This window comes from Elephas maximus, chromosome 5 (assembly GCF_024166365.1).
Source record: "Elephas maximus indicus isolate mEleMax1 chromosome 5, mEleMax1 primary haplotype, whole genome shotgun sequence".
Classification (NCBI taxonomy): Eukaryota; Metazoa; Chordata; class Mammalia; order Proboscidea; family Elephantidae; genus Elephas; species Elephas maximus.
The window spans coordinates 87,989,952-88,013,200 of record NC_064823.1 but is presented as its reverse complement, the minus strand read 5'-3'; the positions used below and the strand labels follow the sequence as shown (position 1 = coordinate 88,013,200).

The following is a 23,249-nucleotide window of genomic DNA, read 5'->3' as shown; positions in this document are numbered from 1 at the left end:
ATAAGTTTGCATTTTACAAAATTTCATATGACTGGAATCATATACTGTATATGAATATATGTTTTTCTCTCTCTTTTACTTCGGAAAATTACTTTGAGATGCATGTATTTATTTGCCCAAATCAAGACATAGTTTATTCCTTTTGTTGCTATTGAGTAAAATTCCCTTGCAAGAATATAACACTTTTTTACATTACAAGTAATGGCGGCATAAAGATTTGTACACAAGTCTTTGTACACTTTTTCAGATGTAGACATATATTTTAATTTATCTTGAGTAAATAACTAGAAGTAGAGTGGCTGTTTCAAATGGTAGATATGTTTTTATCTTTTTAAAGAAATCACTCATTTTCCAAAGTAGCTATACCATTACATTACCAACAGCATTGCATAAGAATTTCAATTGTTCTATATCCTCACTACAACTTGGTAGTGTTAGTGTTTTTAATTGTAACCATTGTAGTGGTGAAAGTGACAATTTGTTGTGGTTTTAATTTGCATTTCCCTAATGACCAGTGAGATCTATGTGCCTATTTGCCATTGTCTATAATCTTTTTTTTTATAATCTTTGCCATCTGTTTATCTCTTTGATTTTTTTTCAAATACTTACACATTTTTATTGGATTGTTTTTCTTTTTATTGAGTTGTGAGTGTTGAAAACCAAGGCCATAACCTTGAAGACTATGGTTGGCCTGACCCAAGCCAAGGAGTTTTCAATCCCTTCGTGTGCATGAGAAAGCTAGAAAATGAATAAGGAAGACCAAAGAAAAATTGATGCCTTTGATTTGTAGTGTTGATGAAAGAATATTGACTATGCCGTGGACTGACAAAAGAATGGAAAAATCTGTCTTGGAAGAAGTATAACCAGAATGTTCCTTAGGAACAAAGATAACGAGACTACGTCTCATACACTTTGGCCATGTTATCAGGAGAGATCAGTCCCTGGAGAAGGACATCATGCTCGGTGAAGCAGATGGTCAGTGGAAAAGAGGAAGACCCTCAACAAGATGCATTGACACAGTGGCTACAACAATGGGTTCAAGCATAGCAAAAATTGTGAGAGTGGCGCAGGACCGGGCAGTATCTCCTTCTGTTGTGCGTGGAGTCGCTGAGTTGGAAGCAACTTGATAGCACCTAACAACAACAAAGTTACAAAGATTGTATCCAATGTTTGCTTCTATAAGTTTTGTATTTCTAGTTGTCATTTTCAGTTTTATAATTTATTTTGAGTTACTTTTTTTTTATATGATATGAAGTAAGAGTCAGGGCTTTTTTGTTTTTCTTTTTTTGTTCGTTTGTTTGCTTGTTTCGTATAAGGCCATTCAATTTTCTAAACTTATAGTATCCTTCCATTTCCTCTCCAAACCAATGTATTGTAGTTGTCACTCATTTTAATTGTACACCTGTTAAAGTATGCACAATTGTTATTTTTTACCTTTTATTTATTTTTTTCTTTTGCTTTAAATGAAAGTTTACAGAAAATTTATTTCTCATTAAACAATACACATATTGCTTTGTGACATGGGTTGCCAACCCCACAACATGTCAACACTCTCTCCTTCTTGACCTTGGCTTTCTTTCTTAGTAATCTAGTGCTGCTATAACAGAAATGCCACAAGTGGATAGCTTTAACAAAAAGAAATTTATTCTCTCACAGTCTAGGATGCTAGAAGTCTGAACTCAGGGTGCCGGCTCTGGGGGAAGGCTTTCTCTGTTGGTTCTGGGGGCAGGTCCTTGTCATCAATCTTTCCCTGGTCTAGGAGCTTCTCAGAGCAGGAACCCTGGGTCCAAAGGACGTACTGTGCTCCCGGTGCTGCTTTCTTGGTAGTATGAGGTCCCCAAGTCTTACCAATCGGTTCTTTCTTCTATAGCTCAAAAAGAGATTAACTTAAAACACAATCTAATCTTGTAGATGGTGTCCTGCCTCATTAACATAACCACCACTAATTCCACCTCATTAACGTCATAGTGGTAGGATTTACAATATGTAGGAAAATCATATCAGATGACAAACTGGTAGACGATTGCACAATACTGGCAATCCTGGACTAGCCAAGTTGACATACATTTTTAAGGAGACAATTCAATTCATAACAGTTCCTCATTACCAGCTTTCCTGTCCCCTCCTGCCTTCTCATTCTTGCCCCTGGGCTGCTGTGCCATTTTAGTCTTGTTTTGTTTTATGGGCCTGTATAAAATTTTTTTTTCTAATCTTTTGCTGAGTGTTGAAACTCAGGAGTGACATCAGTACTCAGTTAAAAGGATGTTCAGTATCGTGTACTGTCTTACCCTACCAAAGTTACCACTTATGGGTTCTCTAATTAGAGTTTTTCCCTCGACACATGTCCCCTCCCTCGTAACCATCAAAGACTGTTTCTCTCCGTGTGTAAACCAATTCATGTGTTTTTATAATAGTGGTCTCATACAATATTGTCCTTTTGTGATTGACTTATTTTACACAGCATAATGCCTTCCAGATTCATTCATGTTATGAGATGTTTCACGGATTCATCTTTGTTCTTTATTATTGCATAGTATTCCATTGTGTGTGTGTACCATAGTTTGTTTATCCATTCATCTGTTGATGGGCACTTAGATTGTTTCCATCTTTTTGCTATAGTGAATAATGATGCAGTGAACATGGGGGTGTATATGTCTATTCGTGTGATGGTTCTTATTTCTCTAGGATATATCTCCAGGAGTAGTATTTCTATTTCTAGTTTTTAAAGAAAACACTGTATTGTTTCCCAAAACGGTTGTACCATTTTCATTCCGACCAGCAGGGCATAAGAGTTCCAATCTCCCCAGAGCCTCTCCAACATTGTTATTTTTCGTTTTTTTGATTCCTGCCAGTAATGTCTGACTGACATGGAATCTCATTGTGGTTTTGATTTATATTTCTCTGATGGCTAGTGATCAAGAGCATTTCTTCATGTTTCTATTAGCCATCCGAAAGCCTCCTTTGGTTAAGAGTCTATTTATATCCTTTGCCCATTTTTTAATTTTTTTTTTGCAGAGGTTTTGGATTTTTCTGCAGATTTTAGAGGTTAGAACTTTGTGAGATGTGCCATAGTCAAAATTTTTTTCTGAGTGTGTAAATTATTTTTTTTCTCTTTTGATGAGCTTAAGTGTTTAATTTTTAGAAGATCCCAGCTATCTAGCTTATATTCTGGTATTTTTGTATTGATACTTTTGTATGTACCCTATTTATGTAGTGTATTAAGGGCTCTAGCATTGACCCTATTATTTTTCTTCATGACCCTTGTAGTTTTTGGTTTTATATTTAGGTTTTTGATAATTTTAGAATTAGTTTCTGTGCACGATGTGAGGTATGGGTCCTGTTTCATTTTTTTACAAATTGACACCCAGTTTTGCCAGCACTATTTGTTAAAAAGACTGTCTTTTTCCCATCTGATGGATTTTGAGCCTTTGTCAAAGATCAGGTGACCATAGCTGGATGGTCCTTTGGTCAGTGTGTCTGCCTTTGTACCAGTACCAGGCTGTCCTGATTACCTTAGTTGTATGGTAGGTTCTGAGGTCAAGTAGTGTGAATCCTCCTACTTTATTCTTCTTCTTCAATAAAAAAAAAAAAAAAACTTTATTCTTCTTCTTCAATAGTGCCTTATTTATCCACGGCCTCTTTCCTTTCCATATAAAGTTAATGATTAATTTTTTCCATCTCATTAAAGAATGTAGCTGGTATTTGAATCAGGATTGCATTGTATTTGTAGCTTACTCGGGGTAGAATTGACATTTGCAAAATGTTGTGTCTACCTTACCATGAGCATGGTATGTTTTCCATTTATGAAGGCATGTTTTGGTTTCTTGCGGTAGTGTTTTGTAGTTTTTTTGTATACGTCTTTTACTTCCCTGGTTAGACTTAGTCCTAAGTATTTTATTTTTTTTAGGGGCTATTAGGGTTTTTTTTTTTTTTGTATAGGCCTTTTACTTCCCTGGTTAGACTTAGTCCTAAGTATTTTATTTTTTTAGGGGCTATTAGGGTTTTTTTTTTTTTTTTTAAATTATAAATCATATTGTTTTCCTGATGTCCTTTTTGTCCTTCTCTTTATTGGTGTATAGGAATCCAATAGATTTTTGTACATTTATCTTGTAACTGGCTAATCTGCTGAATCTTCCTATCAGTTCCAGGATTTCTCTTGTGGAGTCTTTTGCATTCTCTATTTATAGTGTCATAACATCCACATTTGGGGACAGTTTTACTTCTTCCTTACCAATTTGGATGCCATTTATTTCCTTTTCTTCCCATATTGATCTAGCCAGGGCTTCCAGCACAATGTTAAATAGGAGAAGCGATAAAAGGCATTCTTGCCTTTTTTTCCTGTGCCATAGTGGTTAAGAGCTACGGCTGCTAAACAAAAGATTGGCAGTTCGATTCCATCAGCTGCTCCTTGGGAACCTTTTGGGGCAGTTCTACTCTGTCCTACAGAGTCACTATGAATAGGATCAACTCGATGGCAATGGGTTTGGTTTGACTTGGTAGCCTTTTTTCCTGTTCTAGCGGGAATGTTTTCACCTTCTCTTCTTGAAGAATGATATTGGCTGTTGATTTTGTATAGATGTCTTTTATTACGTTGAGGAATTTCCCTTCTATATTTTATTGAGATTTTTTAATCAGGAATGGGTGTTGGACTTTATCAAATGCCTTTTCTGTGTTAGATGAGATGATCATGTGAATCTTTTGTTACATTTATGTGGCAGATTACTCTGATTGATTTCCTAATGTTGAACCATTCTTGCATACATGGTATGAATCCTGCTTGGTTGGGGTGTATTATTTTTTGGTACATGATTCTTAATTCTATTGGCTAGAGTTTTTTTTTGAGAATTTTTACACCTATATTCGTGAGATTTGTCTCTAATTTTGTTTATTTACAGTGTCTTTGCCTGGTTTTGTTATCAGGGTTATGCTGGCTTCATAGAATGAATTGGGAAGTATCGCTTCCTTTTCTATGTTCTGAAAGAGTTTGAGTAGTATGGGTGCAAGCTCGTCTCTGAATGTTTGGTTGAATTCTTCAGTGAAGCCAACTGGGCCAGGAATTTTTTTGTTGAGAGTTTTTTTTTTTTAATTACCTTTTCAATCTCATCTCTTGTCATGGGTCTATTCAGATTTTCAACCTCAGTTTGTGTTAGTTTAAGTAAGCAGTGTGTTTCTAGAAATTTGTCCATATCCACTGTTTCCAGATTTGTTCGATTACCTATTTTCATAGTACTTTGTCATTTCAGTTGGGTCTATTATAATGTCCCCCATTTCATTTCTTGTTTGGATTATTTGAGTCCTCTCTTGAGTTTCTTTTTCAGTTGGGCCAATGATTTGTCAGTTTTGGTCCTTTCAACAAACCAACTTCTGGTTTTGTTGATCCTTTCTATTGTTCTTCTATTCTCTATTTCATTTATTTCTGCTCTGATCTTTATTACCTTCTTTCTTCTGGTGATTGTGGGCTCCTTTTGCTGCTCTCTATTTCTTCGATTTGTGTAGCTAATGCTTTGATTTTGTTCCTTTCTTCTTTTTTGATGTGTGCAGCTATTGCTGTAAATTGACCTTGGAGCACTGTCTTTGCTCTGTCCCAAAGGTTTTGGTATGGTGTGATTTTGTTCTCATTTGATTCTAGTAATTTTTTCATTCCATCTTAGGCACTCCTTGGAAACTCTATGGGGGCAGTTCTACTCGGTCCTATAGGGTCGCTATGAGTTGGAATCGACTTGATGGCACTGAGTTATTAACCAGTGGTCTTAAAAGCATGGTGTCTTTCACTTTCTATGTATATAATTTCTTCCCTGTTCTTCCTGTTATTAATTTCTACTTTTCTGATGTTGTGATCAGAGAAGATGTTTTGTATTAGCTCAGTGTTTGGGGTTTTGTTGAGGGCTGCTTTGTGGCCTGAGATGTGGTCTGTTCTGGGAAACGTTCCATTTGCACTGGAAAAGAATTTGTACTTTGCTGCTGTTTGGTGAAGTGTTCTATATACATCTATGAGGTCAAATTGATTGGTTGTGGCCTTTAGGTCTTCTGTATCTTTGTTGAGTTTCTTTCTAGATGTTCTGTCCTTTACTGAGAATGGTGTGTTGAAGTCTCTACTATTACTGTGGAACCGTCAATTTCCCTTTTCTGTGCTGTTAGAGGTTTTTTATTTCATGTATTTTGGAGCCCTGTCATTGGATACATAGATATTTATTATTCTTATGTCCTCATGGTGGATTGTCCCTTTAATCATTGTGTAATGCTTTTTCTTGTCTTTTGTGGTGGATTTTGTTTTAAAGTCTATTTATCTGAAATTAGTATTGCTAGTCCTGTTCATTATTTATTGGTATTTACTTGGTATATATTTTTGCACCCTTTTTTTCCTTTATATATTCACGTCTTTGTTTCTAAGATGTGTTTCTTTTAGACAGCATATTGATGAGTCCTGTGTTTTTACCCATTCTGTCACTCTCTGTCACTTTATGGGTGCATTTAAGCCATTTAAGTTCAGTGTGATTACTGATAAGTACGAGTTTATTGCTGTCGTTTCATAGTGGGTTTTTTTGTTGTTATTGTTGTTGATGCAGTCTTGTGTCCTAGATTTACATTGCTATCTGATGTTGATGGTTCTCCAGCAGAAGGACTTCCTTTAATAATTCTTGTAAGTTTGATTTGGTTTTAACTTATTCCCTTAATTTCTGTTTATTTGGAAATGTCCTAATTTTGTCATCATATTTGAGCAAGAGTTTTGCAGGATATATTATCCTTGGTTGGCAATTTTTTCTTTCAAAGACTTATATACGTCATCCCATTGCCTCCTTGCCTGTGCAGATTCTTCCAAGTAATCAGAGTTTAGTCTTATTGTTTCACCTTTGTATGTGACTTTTCATTTTTCTTGAGTTGCTCTAAGGATTCTTTGTCTTTTGTTTTAGTGAGTGTGATTATGATATTTCTTGGAGATTTTCTTCTGGAGTTTGTCCTATACCGGGTTCTTGAGCTTCTTGGATGGTCAGCTTTTCATATCATGATATTCAGGAAGTTTCCTGCCAGTAATTCTTCAGTGATCCTCTCTGTGATTTCCATTTTATCTCCCTGTTCTGTAATTACAATCACACTCAAATTTCTTATTTTGATTGTATCTCACATTGTTTTCAGAGTGTCTTCAAGCATTTCTCTGATTTTTCCTTAAAATGGTATCCAAGAATTTGTCTTCAATTTTGCTGATCCTGTCTTCCATTGTTTCAAATTTGCTTCTAAAACCTTCTATTACTCTGTCCGTTTCTGAAATCTTGTTTTGATTTCTAAGTGCTGCTGTCATACAATTTCTAGTTGTTTATTTATTTTCATAGTTTGTTTCTGTATTATTTTCCTGAATTCTTCCTTTGCTTTGTTTGTTTTCCTTGATTTTGTCTGTATTTTCAATGATTTTGTCTATGTTTTCCTTATTTTTTGTCTGTGTTTTTCTTCGTCTCTTGGAAAGCCCTGAATATTAGAGTTTTGAACTCTCAGGTAGTTCCAGTGCCTTTTCTTCTACCAGAAGGTCTTCTGCTGTTTTATTTTGGTTGCTTTCTGTAGCCATCCTGTTCTATTTTTTTGTATGTTTCAACATTGTTTCCTGTTATGAGACATTCAGGAATTATTTTCTCTGTGTATTGATTGTAGATTTGTTTGTTTCATCCTGATTTTTTAATTTTATTTAGTTATATCTGGGCAGGCAGGTTGGGCCTGTTTTCTTGCTTGCTTGTCTGTGGGCACAATACTTCTCACCACCTTGTCCAGATAGGTGGTGCTGGTCAGCTATGGTGTAGCAGGGCAGGTTCAGTGGGGGAGGGGCTGGGATGGGTTTTTTACAACATGTACTGGGGCTGAAGGTGCTGGTGGGATCCAGTTGTCTATGCCAGTGCCCTTCAGGGGCATGGCATTTGGTGGGAAGTACAGAGAGGCAGGAAGGAAGGGAACGAGTGTGTTGTATAGATCAGGTACTCTGTCTCCTGTTGTGAACTCTGTGAATTTGCCTTTATGAACCTCCTGTCTGCTGTTCTTGGTGGTTGAGGTCAAAATGGTGAATCTGTGCTGCGTTAGCTAGTAGGGGACCTCCACGCCATAGCACTCCTCCTTCTCTGTTCTTTGTCACTATCTTATTCCATTTACTGCTTGATCGAGTTATCTCTTCATTTCATGCTTAATGTTCCAGGGTTGACATTTATATGTTTTACTCAGTTTTTTGAGTTTTTACTGTATTAGATGGGCATGGTGGTTATATCTATTGCACCACATTGGCTCTGCCTCTATTATTTTTAAATGTAATTTGGGTTTTTCAGTGTTTTCAAAAAGAAGAAAATAAAATGTTTTATATTTACCCACACATTTATCATTTTCTGTAAATTTCTTTGAGAAGATAGAGATTTCCAAGTAGTATCATTCCCTCTTTCTGAAAGACTTTCTTTAATATTTCTTGGAGAACAGGTCTGCTGGTGATTTATTCTTTCAGTTTTGTAAATCTAAAAAAGTATTTTACTTTCATTTTAGAAATATATTTTTGTTGGTTATTGAATTTGGTCAACATAGTTTTCCTTTTCAGATATTAAAACTTTGTGTCTCTCTCTTCTGGATTGCTTATTACTCTGTACCTAATATGTCTCCTTTTCTCTGGCTGCTTTTAGGACTTATTTTTTTCACTGATTTTAAGCAATTTGATTATAATAAGCTTTGTTATTGTTTTATTCATATTCTTTTCTTATAATTTGTTGAGTTTCTTGAATATATGAGTTTAGAGTTTTCATCAGATTTCCACATTTTAGAACCATTATTCACAAATATTTTTCCTGTCCCCTTCCTGTTTTTTAGGGACTACAATTACATCTATTATGGGACACTTGAAATTGTACCACAGCCATTTGAAGTGCTTCCCCCCTTTTTTTTCTTGTTCATGTTACTTTTGATAGTTTTATTCACTATATTCCCTATCTTCAGGTTTATGAAACTTTTCCTCTTCAGTATTTAGTTTGGTGTTAATTATATACAGTGTACTTCTCATTTTAAACATTAAGGTTTTCAAATAAAAAATTGGGTCTTCTTCTCCCTGTTATGTCTCTAGTTACCACACTTCTGCTTTTCTAGGGCCTTAAACATATGTAATATTACAGTAAGTAATTTAATATCATTGATAATTCTATCATGTCACCTCTGTTGTTGCCGTTGTCGTTAGGTACCATTGAGTTGGTTCCAACACACAGCCACCATATGTAGCACAGAATGAAATGCTTCTGCCCCTGCACCATCCTTAAATTTGTTGTTATGCTTGAGCCCATTGTTGCAGCCACTGTGTCAGTCCATCTCATTGAGGGTCTCCCTCTCGTCTGCTGACCCTGTACTTTACCAACCATGAAGTCCTTCTCCAGGAACTCATCCCTAGAGATAATGTGTTCAAAGTATATAAGTTGCAGTCTCACCGTCCTTGCATCTAAGGAGCATTCTTGTTGCAATTCTTCCAAGACAGATTTGTTTTTTTCTTTTGGAAGTCCATGGTATATTCAATATTCTTTGCCAATACCACAATTGAAAGGTGTCAATTCTTCTTCAGTCTTCCTTACTCATTGTCCAGCTTTCACATGCATATGATGTGATTGAAAATTCCGAGGCTTGGGTCAGGTGCTCCTTAGTCTTCAAGGTGACATCATTGCTTTTTAACACTTTAAAGAGGTCCTTTGCAGCAGAAATTTCCCAATGCAATGTGTCTTTTGATTTCTTGACTGCTGCTTCTGTGAGCATTGATTGTTGAGCCAGGTAAAATGAAATCCCTGACAACATCAATCTTTTCTCTGTTAATCATGATATTGCTTATTGGTCTAGTTGTGAGGATTTTTGTTTTCTTTATGTTGAGGTGTAATCCATACTGAAGGCTGTGGTCTTTGATCTTCATCAGTAAGTGGTTTAAGTCTTCTTCACTTTGACCAAGCAAGGCTGTGTCATCTGCATATTGCAGGGTGTTAATGAGTCTTCCTCCAGTCCTGATGCCTTGTTCTTCTTCATATAGTCCAGCTTCTAGGAATATTTGCTCAGCATACAGATAGAATAGGTATGGTGAAATGATACAACCCTGACACACACCTTTCCTAACTTTGAACCACTCAGTATCCCCTTGTTCTTTCCAAACAACTGCCTCTTGATCTAGGTACAGGTTCCTCTTGAGCACAATTAAGTTTTCTGGGATTCCCATTCTTCTCAATGTTATCCATAATTTGTTATGCTGCACACAGTCGAATACATTTGCATAGTCGATAAAACAGAGGTAAACATCCTTCTGGTATTCTCTGCTTTTTGCCAGGATCCATCTGACATCAGTAATGATATCCCTGGCTCCACATCCTTTTCTGAATCCAGCCTGAATTTCTGACAGTTCTGACAAACCAACAGACACGTGTGGGGTGCCATTTCTAGATTTCTTTATATTAATTGATTTTTCTCATTAGAATTCACATTTTTCCTATTTTCCCAAACCTGGTAATTTTATACTGTACATCTGATATTGTGATTTTTCCTTTTTTGGATGCTGAATATCTTTTATGTTTTATGTGTCAGTGAATTTATTATAATAATTTGGCAACACAGCAGAGAAGGCTTCCACCTAGGGCTAATTTAATCCACTATTGAAGCAATACCTTTCTGCATTCTTTAATCAATATCAGGTGTACCACAAGGTATTTCCACTTTGAATAGTGGAAACATTATCTATTTTAAGCCTGTTTTTGTTCCCAGGATTGTGAAAACTACTTGCCAATGAGTCAATTATGACTGATAGTGACCCCACATATGCAAAGTAGAACCACCCTATAGGGTTTTCAAAGCTGTGATCTTTCAGAAACAGATCACTGGGATTGTCTTCTGAGTCTCCTCTGGGTGGGTTTGAATTGTCAAACTTTCGGCCAGTTACGACATACTTTAATCTTTAATATGTCTTTAAATCACAAAGGAAAATTGTGTAACTTGAAAGCATGCCTTGTAAGTATTCTCTTAAGAATAAATTATAGTACATTTCTTCTAAAGGAATGGGGGTATTTATACACTATTGGAAATATATAAAAAAAAAACATCTTACCTACAGAATATTCTCCTAAGATTCAATCAAAAGACGCATTGCATTGGGCAAATCGGCTGCAAAGGACTTCTTTGAAGTGATGAAGAGCAAAGATGTCACCCTGAAGACTTAGGTGCGCCTGACCCAAGCCATGGTATTTTCAATCACATCATATGCATGTGAAAGCTGGACAATGAATAAGGAAGACCGAAGAAGAATTGACGCCTTTGAATTGTGGTGTTGGTGAAGAATATTGAATATATCATGGACTCCCAAAAGAACAAACAAATCTGTCTTGGAAGAAGTAAGGCCAGAATGCTCCTTAGAAGCAAGGATGGCGAGACTGCATCTTACATACTTTGGACATGTTGTAAGGAAGGATCAGTCCCTGGAGAAGGACATCATGCTTGGCAGAGTACAGGGTCAGCGGAAAAGAGGAAGGCCCTAAACGAGGTGGATTGACACAGTGGCTGCAACAATGAGCTCAAGCATAGCAATGATTGTAAGGATGGTGCAGGACCGGGCAGTGTTTCGTTCTGCTGTGCATAAGGTCGTGATGAGTTGGAACTGACCCAATGGCATGTAACAACAACAACAAGATTCAATGGTCTCTCTCTTTATGAAATACATGAAAGGAAAAAGACACTTAAAAATAGTAACACAGTGTTAGAAAAATAATAACAAAAATCGTCATTTTGTTAACAGTTGAGGTTACACATATAATTTGCATAATACAGTAAAACCTGCTAAAGAAGAAATCTAAGGCAGGAAACTGTCGGAGAAGGGAAATGAAGATATTTTTCCATTAAAATCAGCGATAGGAAAGTGGTAAAACAATTGCACCTGTCCAAAGCAGAATATTTGTGAGACCAAGAAAAACAAGGCAGGCCCTTTGAGCTCTGGCTTTCACTGATTGCACTGTAGTAATGCACACTTTGAAACTTCTTTTCACTCATTCATTTCACATTTATTTAGTACTCACGATGTATCATACGGAACCCTGGTGGTACAGTGGTTAACACTCAGCTGCTAACTAAGTGGTTGTCCATTCGAATCCACCAGTTACTCCTTAGAAAGCCTGTGGGGCAGCTCTACTCTGCCTACAGAGTCACTATGAGTTGGAATTGACTAATTGCCTTTTTTTTTTTTTTTAATGTACTATATCGGACAGTTCAAATTCACCAGGTACTCCTTGGTAACTCCACAGGGAAGTTCTACTCTATCCTATATGGTCGCTATAAGTTGGAATCGACTCGACAGCAACGGGGTATACTGGGACCCAGTGGCACAGTGGTTAAAAGCTCGGGCTGCTAATCAAATGTCAGCAGTTCGAATCCACCAACTGATCCTTGGTAACATTAAGGGGTAGTTCTATTCTGTCCTATAGGGTTGCTATGAGTTGGAACTGACTCAACAACATGAATTTTTTGTTTACGTACCATACAGTGAGGCCTGTGCTGCCAACCAAAAGGCTGGTACTCTAAACCCACCAGCCACTTTGTGAGAGAAAAGACCTGTTGATCTGCTTCTGTAAAGACTACACTCTATGTGGCAGTTTTCTGTCAGATAGTGTCAGTAAGAGTTGGAATTGACTCCATGGCTCATAACAAAACAATATCCACCATACAAATCAAGAAATGTTATAGATGCAGAAATGCAATATGGACACTTCCCTCAGGAAGATTAGTTCCAGAAAAATTAAATGAGTAGGATTCTGTGATAGCACAAAAGCAAAATGTAGATTTTGCTGAACTAAGACTTCTAGAATAATTAGATATGGTAGGATGACATTTTAAGGCAAAAAATTAAGGAAATTTACAAGGCTCATATGAAGGCTATCTGGAGATGATTGAATAGCAGCAATACAAGTTTGAAGGGTTTTGTTTTAAAATAAATTCTAAAGAAAGTTACTCTGCAGTTGTTCAAGGCTATTCTGATATCAAAATTGAGTAAATCTAGATTTCAATTAGATCAAAATATTGTAATTTTAGGAAGTTGCAGTGTCTTCTAATGCCTACAAAACTACTGAACAAAATTAGAATCAATTAACTATGTTCCATCAACATCTTCTAAAACAAATATTTGTTATCGAATGTATAAATATAAACATTCTTTTTGTGTAATTGAAGAAGCTAGAAAAGCTAATTTTTATTTTTTTCAGGTACTAATTTAACAAATATGTAACTTTCTAGTCTGTGTCAGATACTATTTAGGACCTCTGATTATATTAAATAACCTCTCCAAAAAACCCATTGGCATCAAGTTTATTCCAACTCATAGCAACCCAATTGGACAGTGTAGAACTGCCCCATAGGATTTCGAAAGAGCTACTGATGGATTTGAAGTACAGACTTACCGTTTAGCAGCCAAGCTCTTAACCTATGTGCCGCCAGGACTCCAACTAAAATGACCTATAAATAGGTACTCTACACAAGGCCAGGATACATAGATAGAGAGATAGAGATAGAGAGATAGAGACAGAGATAGAGATAGATGATATAGATAGATACAGATACAGACATAGATATAGATATAGATTAGATACAGATATAGATACAGATATAGATATAGATAGGTATAGATATATAGATATAGATTAGATAGAGATAAAGAGATGATAGAGATAGAGATACAGATATGTAGATAGATACAGATATAGATATAGATTAGAGAGAGATAAAGAGATAGATAGAGATACAGATAGAGATAGATACAGATACAGATAGAGATATAGATTAGATAGAGATAAAGAAAGAGATAGAGATACAGGTATAGACATAGACACAGACATAGATATAGATATAATGGGTGTGTTTGTGTTTACAGAATTCTGACTGTTATGGATAATCTGTTATTTTCTTTTTCTGAATAGGTTTGACGGAAATACATGTGATTCTGTCATCTCTCATATCATACTATACTACAAGTATGTTTTGGCAGAATTATCAAAAAGACAATGTACAATAAAAGAAAGATTATGCTGCATATTTTCTGTTTTGTGATACTTCCTGTCCTAATCCGCGTGTGATAAAATGGTCACAATTTCAAAGTATTGAGCTGTTTTCACTGCTGTTTCAGAGGACTAGAAATATGTTTTTTTCTTTCAAAAAGACAAAAATTTCAAGCATATTCCTACATACACAGTCTTTATTTCTATTTTTCATATTTACAGATTATGCTAGCATACTCAAAAACTAAACCAAACCCATTGCTGTCAACTCAAATCATATCAACCCTACAGGACACAGTGGAATGGCCACATACAGTTTCTAAGGCTGTGAATTTTCGCTTTCTCCCGCACGGATGTGCTGGTGGGCTCTAACCACCGACCTCCTGGTTAACAGCTAAGCTGTTTCACCACTGACCCACAAGGGCTCCTATGCTAACATAACCATTCCTTTAAGCACTTATTTTTCCCAGTTTGGGCAGCAGTAAGACTACTTAATATGAGTGTTCACTCGAGGTCAATTAATTTCAATTTAGACTGTAATATCTTATATCCCACAAATATCTTTCATTGCCATCTAGTCAATCTGACTCCTAGAGACCCTCATAGAGACCAAAAAGTAGGCAGTTGGTGGTTGAAACTCACCAGCCTCTCCACAGGAAAAAGAAGTGACAGTAGGCTTCGGTAAAGATTAAAGCCTTGGAAATCCTATGGGGCAGTTCTTCTCTGTCCTATAGGGTAACCATGAGTCAGAAATGACTCAGTGACACTTAACTACAATAACAACAAATATATGGTTGACAACCATACCTGAATTCCTTGAGTTACTTACTTTAACATTTTCCAGATTTGCTTCTGGTTCCCTTTGCCACAGCACCTTTCTTAAATCTTTCCCAGAGTTGGTTGCATTTCCTGTCTCAGTTCATACCTGCAAGAAAAGAAATCCTACTGTCAATCCGCAGGCAGTGTGGCAGACACTGAGAACATAAGCATTAAAAAAAAAAAAAAAAAATTTTTTTTTTTTTTTAGCAGTGGTGTCACCAATAACTGTCATTTAAAAAATATGTATTGAGTACCTACTAACTACCCAGTGCCATCGAGTCGATTTAGTTACCTACTAACTACCAGAAGCTGTTCTAGATGCAGAAAATGTAGCAGGAATAGAAGACAAAAGCTCTACTTTCATGGAGCTTATATTTCATTTGGGAAGAACAGACAAGAAATAAGCAAATAATACATAACGATAAAGAATGAAACACAGGCAAGGGCATACATACAATTTTGAGCAGCATAGTCAAGGATGGCCTTTCTTGTAGAGTGACATTTTAGATAAGAAATGAATTAGATATGGGGTTGTGCACGGAGAAATGCAATTCCAAGAGGTAGGAATACCAAATACAAATACATTGTGGTAGGAATATGTTTTGCTTGGGGAGTCTTCAAGGAGAAAAACATGGATGAAGAAGAAGGTAAGACGTGGATAGAAAGAAATTAGGTTAGAGAGATACCGAGGTGCTGGTTATTAAATCTCTGTGGTTTAAACTTAAATTCTGGATTGAGATGGAAGCCACTGAAGAAAGACATGATCTGATTTATACTTTGGAAGGGAGGCAAGGGTGAAAGCAATTATAACTTTCTGTTGACCTTATAGCAATCTCTACACTCTTGCTTTTTCTGTATCTTTTTATTCTATCTGTTAAGTTTTAATTTCATATTATTTTCTTCTAATTCATGACTTCATATTTATCATTCACTCAAACAAATTCTGTGAACCCCTGGCTTTGAGTAACTCTACTTGTTAAACTCTCAATCCTGGAATATCCCTAAATTTATGTACACTATTTCTCTACCCAGGAATCTCAGTTCTCAAGGGAAAGATAATGTGTCTTTTATATGTTTTGTAAATCTCTTCCTAATATTTGATCAAATAGCTCTCTTTTTCCCTTCAATAAAGTGCCAACACATCAATAATTTTTGGTAGTATCTAACTTATCTCCCCTAGTACTCAATTAAAAAAAAAAATCATCTTCTTATTTCATAGAGAAAATTGAGTTCATTTTACATAACTGCCTTCCATTTTCCACACTCACTCTTCTGTAAACTGATCTCTGACTCATCAGATTTCAAACTCTCTCTCTCCAAGCTTAAAGTTGAGCTGACCCTCATCTTTCCACAGACATCTTCTCTTTGTTTTTTAGTTTTCATTTCCTACTTTATTATTAGGACATTTTTACTTTAAATTTTTATTTTAAATGTAGGATTTTTAGTATTATTGTTAAAACACTTTCAAAAGAAGATTATGATGATAAAAATAATAATGATAGTACCTAACATTTATATTTGAACAATTTCTATTTGCTACATGGTTTATATACATTATCATTTAATCCATTCCCAACTTTATTATAACATCTTCAAGATAACACAATTGATGCTGAGAGATTAAGTAACCTCCAGCATCACTGCAACATTTGTCCTTGGTGCTTTAACTTTCCTTTTTAAAATATCTTCCCCTTGGATTTCACAATATATAACTTGCTTAGAAAGAGTCTTCTGGTATTCTTTTTCTTACAGAATATTTTCATGGGATTCTCTATTTTCTCTCACATATTACAAGACAACATGCCAAGACTGCATGGAACTCTCGGGTGCTCACTGATTTCAAAATAGATAGTTAGGAGGGCATTAGTAAAAGGGAAATAACTCTTAATACAGATTGTTTCATAAGATCATATCCTTTCAATCAGAGCTGGAACAGATGTGAGCACATGGCAAGTAGCTTTTATTCCATTCATCAAGAAGCAGACAGCACACCAGAACATATGCGGATCCATTTTTGAGCATCCCCCAACCTGAGAAGGCTGTCTGGGTGGAAATGGCGACTCTTCCATGTGCGCCCCACCATGTGCTATCAAAAACCTAAATGTGCAGGGAAACAGCAGAAATCAGTGTAACAGAATGTGTTTATTATGAGCAGATACAATTCAACTGGAGCAGCGCCAATCCAAATGTAATGGAAGAGTACTCCAAAGAGGGAACAGTGAAAGCTGGTTGTTTAGGTCATTGGTTGACCTTTGGATATAGCACCATAGCCCTTGTTCATCAAGGTGCATTCCATTGATCTTCAAGGTGACCAGCTGTCAAGAATCCAAAGTACTGGGTCCTGCAGGGCAGTTCCCTGAAGGTCATTATCATGTTAATTTTTCAGGAGATAACATCAAAGCACTTGCAGGGTTTCAGGGTCAGTAGGCTGCAAAAACAGTTTTTAAGGACTTGCCATATATCAAAGGACATCTGGAAATTTAAGCATTAAGGAATTTTGCTTTAAGGGAGGTTTCCTGTTCTTTACCTTGAGTCAACATCTTTCAGCTTAGCCCAGCAAAGCCTGTTTAAGATTTTAGTGTGTTCACAGCTCCATAGGTGACGGACTTAAGAAGAGGATGCAAATTTTGTTAGTATCCTCCTGGTCAGGTAGACCTAATTGGGTAGGCTGAAAAATTATGCTAACCATGTTCCACCTAGCATAGTTAGAAGGTGCAAACCCCAGCTTTTTGCTGGGCGTGACTCGTATTGGTCAATAAGCAAGAGAAAACAAAATAAGAGAAGCAGGTGGGAATACAGGAAAGAAATTTTTATTTCACTGTACCAAAATAAGGAATCAGGCAGAGCTGCTGCTGCCTAGACTGCTCGCCAAGGGTGGGCAGGCAAGTTACTTTTAAAGGGTTTACAAGCATGGAGTTCATACAAGTTACCACAGCAACATTCTTAAGCATACTATGCAGACACAGTAGGGTTTACCTATAACTTCCAAGGAAAAACAGGATTCAGATGCAAAGCTGGGGGGAGAGAAAGTCCAGCAAAGGAAACAGGATATTTAATTCAACACTGTGGATGCTCTGTCCCAGCATTGTAGTTAAGGACACTAAAAAAACTAGGGGGATTGAATTGTGTTCCCCCAAAATACGTGCCAACTTGGCTAGGCCATGATTCCCTGTATTGTATGGTTGTCCTCCATTTTGTGATCTGGTGTAATTATCCTCCATTCTGTGACGGGTCATAAATCATAACCTCTGCACATGGTTATAATCTCATTTCTGAATGGAATATGTTTGTTATACTAACGAAGCAAGATTTGGTTATGCTAATGAGTATTAAATTATGATTCTTATGTTAATAAGGCAGGATTAGGATTATCTAAAGTCATTCTCTTTTGAAATATAAAAGAGATTAAACAAGCATACTAAGTAGTAGAGATGGGGAAAAGAGATGCCAAGCCACATGAAGATTGCCCAGGAACAGAAGCTCAGAAGAGAAAAGGCTCTTCCTCTAGAGCAGAGAGAGAAAGCCTTCCCTAGAGCTGGCAGTCTGAACTGAGACTTCTAGCCCTCTAAACAGTGAGAGAGAAAATGTTTCTCTCACTCACTTATAGCACTATTGTTATAGCAGTATGAGAAAACTAAGATAAGGTCCCTCAGCCAGCCATTTTTAAACTCCAAAGCCCAGATAGCATGCTACATGTGCAAGTATCAGGCCTCTAAAGGTAAGGCAGTGGAGGGCTCATCATGTCCCTGAGTCTTGTTCCCAAGAGGATAAATTTGGTGCTCCTAATTCATTTACTGAATATACCATGGACTGCCAGAAGAATGAGCAAATCTGTTTTGGAAGAAGTACAGCCAGGATGCTCCTTAGAAGGGAGGATGGTAAGACTTTGTCTCATGTACTTTGGACATGACATCAGGAGGGGCCAGTCCCTAGAGAAGGACATCATGTTTGGTAAAGAATAGGGTCAACAAATAGAGGATGACCTTCAGTGAGATGATCTGACTCAGTGGATAATACAATGGGCTCAAACACACCAACAATTGTGAGATTGGTTCAGCACCAGGCAGTGTTTCCTTTTGTTGTTCATAGTGCCCCTCTGCATCAGAACTGACTTAGTGACACCCAATAATATGAACAGGGAACTGTCAGTAATTCAAGCTGGATTCCAAAGAGAACATGGAACCAACCAGGGATATCATTGCTGATGAAAGTTGGATCTTGGCTGACAGCAGAGAATAACAGAAAGATGTTTACCGGTGTTTTATTGACTGAAAAAGGTATTCAACTGTGTGGATCAGAGCAAATTATGGATAACATTGAGAAGAATGGGAATCTCAGAAAACTCAATTGTTTTCATGAGAGACGTGACGTAGGTAGTGGTTTGAACAGAACAAGGGAATGCTACTTGTTTTAAAGTGATGAAAGGTATGTGTCACAGTTGTATCCTTTTGCCATACTTATTCAGTCTATATGCTAGGCAAATAATCCAAGAATCTGGGCTATATGAAAGAGAAGGTGGCATCAGGATAAGAGGAAAACTCATTAACAACCTGCATTACGTAGATGACACACCCTTGTTTGCTAAAGTGAGGAGGACTTGAAGCACTGTCTGATGAAGATCAAGGCCACAGCCTTCAGTATGGGTTACACCTCAACAAAAAGAAAACAAAAATCCCCACAGCTGGACCAATAAGCAACATCATGATAAATGGAGAAATGATCAAGGTTGTAAAGGATTTCAATTTACTTGAATCCACAATCAACAGCCATGGGAGAAGCAGCCAAGAAATCAAAAGACACATTGCATTAGGCAAATTTGCTGCAAAAGACGTCTATAGTGTTGAAAAGCACAGAAGTTACCTTGAAGACTAACGTACACCTGACCCAAACCATGGCACTTTTAATTGGCTTATATGGATGCAAAAGCTGGAAAATGAATAAGGAAGACCAAAGAAGAATTCACATCTTCGAATTATGGTGTTGAATAAGAATATTGAATATACAATGGACTGCCAAAAGAGTGAACAAATGTTTCTTGGAAGACATAAAGCCAGAATGGTTCCTTAGAAGCAAGGATGGCAAGACTACATCTCGCTTACTTTGGACATGTTATCAGGAGGAACCAGTCCCTGGAGAAGGTTGGTAAAGTGGAGGGTCAGCAAAAAAGAGCAAGTCACTCAAAGAGATGAACTGACACGGTAGCTGCAACAATGGGCTCAAGCACAACAGTGATTGTGAGGATGGCACTGGACTAGGCAGTGTTTTGTTCTGATGCACATATGGTCACTGTGAGTCGTAACTGACTTGATGGAACCTAACAACAATAATATCAACATTCAAAAAGTGACCTAATTGCCCAGGGTATTTTCAGGAACCAGAGACAAAAAGCCAAACTTATTTCTTTGTGCCACACACATTATACTCATGTTATCTAGGGCTCCTTTCCTTAATCTACTTCACTTCTGACTCTATACATTTTTCCTACCAAAATCTACATTCAGAGTTGTGATCACAATCAATAAGCTGATGATTTCCACATTAGCGGTTCTAGTCTGGACCATCTCCCAGATTTAGACTCACATATCCAAACGCTTCTTAGACTTGTCTACCTGACATTGCCTTTAACCTTGTCTGTTTCACAAATTTTAAAGTGTGTGCCTTGAGACAATGGACAGTATTTTGTCTCTTTGTATTTCCAGTGTTCAGGAAATTTTTCAGTGGATTTTTTCATATTAGTAATTAAATCGGGTATATAATCCGAGAAATTTCTTTCACTAAATAGGCATCATGGAGTTTTCCCATAGATTGTAGACCATGTTTTCATCATAGAAAAAATAAAGGAGAAGGAGGAGAAGAAGATGGAAAAGTCAACATAAATATCACTAAAAATATCTGTTCACGGGTTGTATCCTTACGCCATCAATTTAATGCCATACCTGTGATTTAGCAACAGCAATTTGTTGATGATTTTCCTTATAAATGACCCTGACATTTTCAAAGTGTGTGGCATTTGGTTTTAGAGAATAAAATATCTGTTTTACTTAATTATAAAATATCATGACATGTTCTGGTTCACCAGTCTTCTAAAATGCCCTACTGTAACTGGAGTAACTGGAGTATGAGATGGTGAATAACACAAGAAGGTCACTCTTGTGTCAATTGTCAACTATACTTATTTCCACTGTCATACATAATCCCCACACTTCCTGTCTTATTGCATCAGAAAATAATGGGTGGAAAAATGCCTGCATTTTGATGTTCCAAATGTGAAAGAGGACTCTAAACCACAACTAAAATGGCTGGCAAAGGCCTGAATCAGACTCCATTTTATCCTAGCCCTTTGCCTCTGCTTTTCAGAATACATGATCCATGACCATGCTTTTGACCAAGAAAACTTGTTCTGTGACATTCTGAGGTGGCCCACCCAGAGTTTTGCGGGATGGAGAAGGAACCAGCTCTGGATCATAGGGAACTGTAGCTAAGGTTGAGTACCCAAGCTCATAGAAATTCTTTCTAAATAAGGCTTATGATAGCATGTCAAATGCCAACCAATCAACTGTATGCCCATAGTCTTCCCAACTCTGTACAAAGTTCTGCAAAACTAATTATAAAAGACATATACTTATGCTCCTTCTTTGGAACACCATGTTGAACTTTCATTTTGACGTTTCCAGATTTGCAAATCTTTGAATCTGAATAAAACTCTTATTTTACAGAAATACTGTTTAATTTTTATCACAATCTAAAATAGGTGTGATTTAACTTATATTTAAAAGTGTTTTTTAGCATCTATCAGTTTAACTTACCTGGTAGTTTGCTGTTGTGGTGGTCGTTTTGTTATTTTTTGGTTGTGATTTTGGAGTGTTAGTTAACTTTATATATTCACTGTATGGAAAAGCTCAATATCATCAGCCAGAGCAAGGCCAGGGGCAAACTGTGGAGCAGACCGTCAATTGCTTATATGTAAGTTCAAGCTGAAACTGAAGAAAATCAGAGCAAATTCATGAGAGCCAAAATATGACCTTGAGTACATCCAACCTGAATTTAGAGACCATCTCAAGAATAGATTTGACACATTGAACACTAGTGACTGAAGACCAGACGAGTTGTGGAATGACATCAAGGACATCACCCATGAAGAAAGCAAGAGGTCACTGAAAAGACAGGAAAGAAAGAAAAGACCAAGATGGATGTCAGAGGAGACTCTGAAACTTGCTCTTGAGCACTGAGCAGCTAAAGCAAAAGGAAGAATTGATGAGGTAAAAGAACTGAACTGAAGACAAAGTAAAATATTATAACGACATGTGCAAAGAGCTGGAGATGGAAAACCAAAAGAAAAGAACACACTTGGCTTTTCTCAAGCTGAAAGAAATGAAGAAAAAATTCAAGCTTTGAGTTGCAATAGTGAAGGATTCCATGGGGAAAATATTAAATGACACAGGAAGCATCAAAAGAAGGTGGAAAGTGTACACAGAGTCATTATACCAAAAAGAATTAGTCGGTATTCAACCATTTCAAGAGGTGGCATACCATCAGGAACCAATGGTACTGAAGGAAGAAGTCCAAGCTGCTCTGAAGGCATTGGCAAAAAGCAAGGCTCCAGGAATCGACGGAATACCAATGGATATGTTTCAACAAACAGAGGCACTGCTGGAGGTGCTCATTCATCTATGCCAAGAAATATGGAAGAGAGCTCCCTGGCCAACTGCCTGGAAGAGATCCATATTTATGCCTATTCCCAAGAAAGCTGATCCAACTGAATGTGGAAATTATAGAACAATTTCATTAATATCACACTTAAGCAAAATTTTGCTGAAGATCATTCAAAAACAGCTACAACAGTATATAGACAGAGAACTGCCAGAAATTCAGGCCAGTTTCAGAAGAGGACATGGAACCAGGGATACCATTGCTGATGTCAGATGGATCCTGGCTGAAAGCAGAGAATACCAGAGGGGTGTTTACCTGTGTTTTACTGACTATGCAAAGGCATTCAACTGTGTGGATCATAACAAACTATGGATAACATTGCAAAGAATGGGAATTCCAGAACACTTAACTGTGCTCATGAGGAACCTTTATAGACGAAGAGGCAGTTGTTCAGACAGAACAAGGGGATACTGATTGGTTTAAAGTCAGGAAAGGTGTGCGTCAAGGTTGTATTCTTTCACCACACCTATTTAATCTGTATGCTGAACAAATAGTTTGAGAAGCTGGACTATATGAAGAAGAATGGGGCATCAGGATTGGAGGAAGACTCATTAACAACCTGCATTATGCAGATGACACAACCTTGCTTGCTGAAAGTGAAGAGGACTTGAAGCACTTACTAATGAAGATCAAAAACCACAGCCTTCGGTATGGATTACACCTCAACATAAAGAAAACAAAAATCCTCACAACTGGACCAACAAGCAACATCAT

At 37.0% G+C, this 23,249-nt stretch overlaps 1 long non-coding RNA gene across 1 annotated transcript; it reads right to left on the bottom strand.

Annotated features, from left to right (window-relative positions):
• Positions 1-1,630: 1,630 nt before the first annotated feature.
• LOC126077154 (uncharacterized) lies at positions 1,631-21,741 on the bottom strand. The gene is made up of 3 exons (XR_007517668.1): positions 21,632-21,741; positions 14,836-14,931; positions 1,631-1,864 (listed from the first exon to the last, which is right to left on the bottom strand). It is a non-coding gene; the product is annotated as an uncharacterized LOC126077154 (long non-coding RNA).
• Between the last annotated feature and the right edge of the window lie 1,508 nt (positions 21,742-23,249).